We start from the raw sequence: 5,431 nt of genomic DNA, 5'->3' as shown, positions 1-5,431 counted from the left end.
AAAACCTCACGTTAACTTGTTTCAGCCCCCAACTCAGCGCAAACCCAAGGGCAACCTTGTGTGCCAGACCAACGGTGGCAGGAGGAGATGCTACGTAGGAAGCGTGCACAAGCCCGACTGCGACCGCTTCCCCACTTCTCCTCCAGCAGAGGATCATCAGGTGGAACAGAAAGCAACAAAACTTCTAATAATAGCATTTGCTAATACTGCTGTAATATTTTATACTTCATGATCACATGGGCAGCCGGCAATTAGTCAAAATTAAATATTCTTATTGCTCTTGAGAGATCACAGAGCCGATGCAGACCACGAGGACGTTTCGGCTTCATAAGTGCTCCGCAGCCTCAGAGCTCTCACGGCAGCGGCCAGCCTCTGGCTCCGGGAAACTGCGCTTAAGCAAAACACATCTGAATTAACCTGAGCTTAATGGAGAGCATTAAACAAAATACACTGAGTAACTTCACAGTCCTCAGGAAACAGCAATGAGCACTGTTGCTCTTCCAGAGAGTTTAGCCATCTTGATGGCATATGGCAGAGGGGACGCTGTGGATGGACAGACACCCCTTCCTCGCTCTCACCGTGGTGACGGCAAAAGCTGATCGCATACGCTCGCTCAACCCCAGGAATTTATAACACAATGAGCTACTTCAGCAAATAAGGTATGAACTGCTACAGTAATGTAGTGAAGTGTTACAATACAGCACAGCATCCGGGGCAGCCTTAAAACAAATAAGTGTTTTATGTTTTCAGACATAAGAGTTAATTCTAAAAGGCACTTAAAAGCATTTTAAAAAAAAAGTAGTAGTACGTAGTCCTGCTCGGTCTTTACCCAGAGTGGTACTTCGATGACGGGAGCCGTGCTGGCAACTGGCTGCCTGACACTGCTCTGCCGGGGGCCGAGGAGGAACTGGAGTAGCAGGTGGCAGACGATGCACCGCTTTCACCTACTCCTCGCTAGCGTTTCACAGCACAATAGCCAGCCCAAATGCTCCAGACTCACTTCCCAAATTAGTCTGGGTCCCTTTTGTCCCTCAGGCAATTCTCCAAACCTTCAAGATCTTCTCTGTGCTTTAGAGAAAAGATGGGAAATAACTGGTTGTCAAGCGGGAGAATGTCACTGTTGTGCAAGCAAAGCAGAAACGCGAGACCACATCAGAGATGTCAGCGAGCACGCGACTCGAGGTCCCCAACGCAGCGTCGTCAGAGAATTTCTTCCTGTGCCTGAAATTTGTAAAAAGTTGATGCTACATATCACATTGGAAAACGCGGCATTTCTGCCTTGCCCCTCAAGAAAAGCCCAAGCACACGAAGCAATTACTATTGTTTTTTTCTGCTGTGGAAATTCTGGGCTTCTCCCAACAGAGCACGTAAATATAGGATCCTGTCAGGAACAAAAGCCCGAGGTAGCGTTTTACATTTCGGACGCTTAACTTTTTCTTCTTCCTCTTACTGTGTCATTAAGTGTTTACAAGGATGATTAATGACTGCGGCTGCCAACTCCATTAATGAAAGGCATCTCTGCTCAAAGCTGCAATCCCGCTTTTGGCAAGCGCCGTGCAGGGACAAGGTTACCCCGACACCCTTGAGCCCCCGCACCCGGCCGTTCTGCCGAGAGCACGGTGGGCCCGGAACCTCCCGGCTCCCAGATCACCCGCTCACCTGGCACAAAGACACTGGATGCTTCTCCTGCAGAAAACAGCTCTTGCTGCCCAAAGTGATTAGCAGCTAACGAGGCAGCGAGCCTTGCCACCTCCGTCAGGGGCCGGGGCCGAGGGACCCGCAGAGGCCCACGCCGCAGGGCCGTGCTCCCCGCGGCAGGGCCCCCGAACGCCGCGTGGCGCGCACCGCCAGCACGCCAAGCCGCAAGCAGCACCGCGCCGCGGGAGCTCTTCGCTCCGTCCGCTCACTAAAACCAGAACCAGATCTGTTACACAAGCACTAGAACTGCTCAAAATGAACGACAAGTAAAACCCAAGAGCAAGGAGCTCCCTCGTATGCAGAGCACTGCAGAACTTTCTGGCAATTAACTGATTTGTCCTAACGTGAGAAATCGTTTGAAAATCCCCTTTCTATCCTCCTCCAGAGCAAGAGAAATAAGCACACACACACTTTCACAGGCATCTCAAAAAATGTAAATCTGTAATTAAATTGCTTGGCTAAACCTATGATTTTGCATCTCTGGTAAAAAAAAAAAAAAAAATTAGAAGGAACACTTCCTTCACTAGGAAATATAAAACCACTATAAACTTGATTTAAGATGAGATGACATCTTGATATGGAAATATATTTCTATCAAACATTTCAGTTAAGACTGCACGATCTGACGGAAAGCAAACATCTCCGTAACGTGTTCTAAGCATTTTTAAATGCTCCATTTCTCTTGCTGCTCACCGCATTATTTTACTAAGTGTAAAGTCAACCACAACCTACTCAGCGCTCAAAGGATATTGTTTCTCCATCCCAATTACCCCATCCAGAGCAACATATGACCATTACCCTCAATCTGCAGATGAAAGCGCTCAGAAAAAGTTATTTGTGGCATTCCCACGGCGATGCCCTGGTAGAGGAAAGGACAAACCCCAGCTGCTCCCTGACCTCCACCTTCAGCGTCTGCAGCCTCTCGTTCGTAGATGCAGGGGCCCCCGCAGCACACCCAGCCCACACGCCCGTGCCCTTGGCGCTGCCTGCCAGCCCCGGTGGCTGAAAACACGTTTGTGCTTTATTTTAAGGACCCGCAGATGCGTACAAGGGCCACGTTCAAGCTTCCTTGAAATGTCCCCATACAAAGGAGCAGAAAAAGCAACGCTTAAGGGTTTTGGAAAGCAGGCAGGTGGTAATTGGGTGAGAAGGGCCAGCCCCAGCCGCCCCTGGGGATGCATCCCGCACCGCATCCCGCACCGCATCCCACCGCACTGGCACTCTGGAGAAGTCTATGGCAAGACCAGACATCCGTGAGCTTGTCCGAACACATACGCGGTTGAGGGATGACAGCAATGTCATAGACATTCAGGTCTGTAAGTTACTCTACACGTTCTATTTCTTTTATATCTTTTAATAAACCTCCCTGGTGAGACAGCTCGCAAGCAGAACCGGTGATTTTGAAATTAACACAAAGGTTCTGGAAGAACCACTGTGTAAAATACATCTTTTTCTTCTCTATTTTACAACTTGTGCCTTCACCAGCATAGACAGAGCACCTGTGTACTCAGATGAAAAAATATACTCCCTCAGGAATGTCTCTGCAATGTAGTCCAACATTATTATTCAATTATACCCTAAGAAAAATACAAGTTTTATAACAGTGAACAGAATTAAACTTCCAGGTTGGGGGTGTGGAGGGAAATAAGATCTGTAAGCTAAGCTCCCTCCTCCCCCGTAATTAACACAAATTTTCCAAGACTTCATCTAGGCATAAGATTCTGCCTTTTTCTTTTTTTTTTTTTTTCCCTCTGAGCTAACGAGGCCAAAAATCTCTGGCCACAAGAAAAGCTCTTCCTTTTCAATAATGCAATAGGGAAACTGCAGCCGGCACACCACATATGCTGGCAGAGACAGCACCAGTAATAACCCACGTACAGAACCAGCTCCCTGTCCCTCTGCGCAGCAGCCACAGTGACAGATCTTGGAGGAGAGAGATACAAATGAGTGTGACAAACTCGACATTCAAAATGACAGAAGTGGGTTGGTTTTGGTTTTTTACCATACCAGCTGATGATCTGAGATTATTAGCAAACAATTCATCTGGAATGAAGGTAGGAGACAAAGCTACGCCAGCAATATGCTGGCAAGCGCCATCCAAACCGCTCGCTGTCCCCCTCTCCAGAATGCTGACACATCCTTCACAACGAAGGCTACGCTCCCAAATTTTTCTTCTAGCCTAACACACCTTGCAAGCACCTACGCTTTCCTGTTTGCATCACGCTTATGAATAATAAAGATTTTCAGCTATATGATTAACAGAGTTGGCTACACACACCAAACACTGTTCAAAAAAAAAGCTGAAAGCCTGCGTCTGTAAACGCACACACAGGGCTCTGAACTAGGGACAACAGAGATAGAGAAAAGTGACTAAAAACCAACAAGCTGTTTCCAGTAACAAGGAGCATCATTCTGCCGCAAGCCCATGCAGCCTTCTTTCTCAACTGTCTTTGTCAAAACATCATCCTCTAGAGCCACTGGAATCGCTATTACTCCATGCCCCATTCCCATTAGTATAAACGCTATCACAGAATAAATTGCAACCCGTATTTTCTACAATTTACATTTCAATTCAAATGACCCAAGACAAAAACATCTACACAAAAGAGCCAACGCCAGCAACTCCCCAAAAGACCCGATTAATTCTGCCACAGTACTTAGCATGTTAAAAATAGACACTTGACTTTTACTTTCAGACAAAAGAGGGGGGGGTGTGAAGGAGTCCAGCTTTGAAAAATACACACATCAAGGGATCCATATTTGATTCTGCGCTCAGCAAATATACCCATGAACTGATCCATGTTTGATTCTGCACTCCGCTTGCCACTTGCAGTCGTTCAACTTGCGAGTACAGTTTTTGTTAACATGTTCAGGTGTTACAAATGATTGATTAGAGGGACAAGAACAGTTAGCTTGCGACAGGCAGATACTAACTGCAGTTTTACAGTAATCTCTCAAAGTTGATTGCTTCTATTATTAAATGATTCCTACAAACATGGCAAAGGTACTGTGAGACCGTACTACTAAAAGCTAAAACTATACTGTGGGTATTGCTGTGTAAGCTCCAGCCTTGCTGCCCAGAAGGAATAAAGGCAAGGGATCGTACACCTGTTTGGATTGTTCTTCAACTTTACCTTGGCCCACCAGACACCCGAATTTTAAATACTTCTGTTTCATTTCAATGAACCCAACCGTGATGCGTTAACAGGAGATACGCAAACTAGCACATTCAGAGTAACCACATTCCAGTATAAAATGCCCAATTCTTTGTGTCCCCGGTTCTTAACAAGATTTCTCAGACAGGAGTAACCTAGTTACTTCTCAGGACCCTGTCTGGCAGGAAAGAACATGCACCGTTTTTTTGTTCGGAAGTCTTTACACATAGTAAGATAACATTTTGTTCAACATGTTACCAAAACACCTAATTTTAAGCAATTTTGAAATATGTCAGTAAGATGACACAAGATTTGACTCTCTGAGACAAGCCACATACACACACTCACACTAGTACTCAGCTTCCACACTTGCCTTCAAGTCTACTTTAAAGCTTCCTTTCAACATGTAATAGGACTTTATTATGTAAACACCAGGCTCCGGAGCCAGGGAATTTGTATTCTGTAACTTACATGGCATGCTCTCAAAAAACAATCCATAAGCATCAAGTAAGCTGATACGTTTAAGAATAAATAAGAGATTTAACTACCTCATTAGTGTTCCAGCGGTGCCTCTCTTT

Source organism: Nyctibius grandis, chromosome 17 (assembly GCF_013368605.1).
Source record: "Nyctibius grandis isolate bNycGra1 chromosome 17, bNycGra1.pri, whole genome shotgun sequence".
Classification (NCBI taxonomy): Eukaryota; Metazoa; Chordata; class Aves; order Nyctibiiformes; family Nyctibiidae; genus Nyctibius; species Nyctibius grandis.
The sequence above is the reverse complement of the archived record's forward strand: the minus strand, read 5'-3'. Positions refer to the sequence as shown.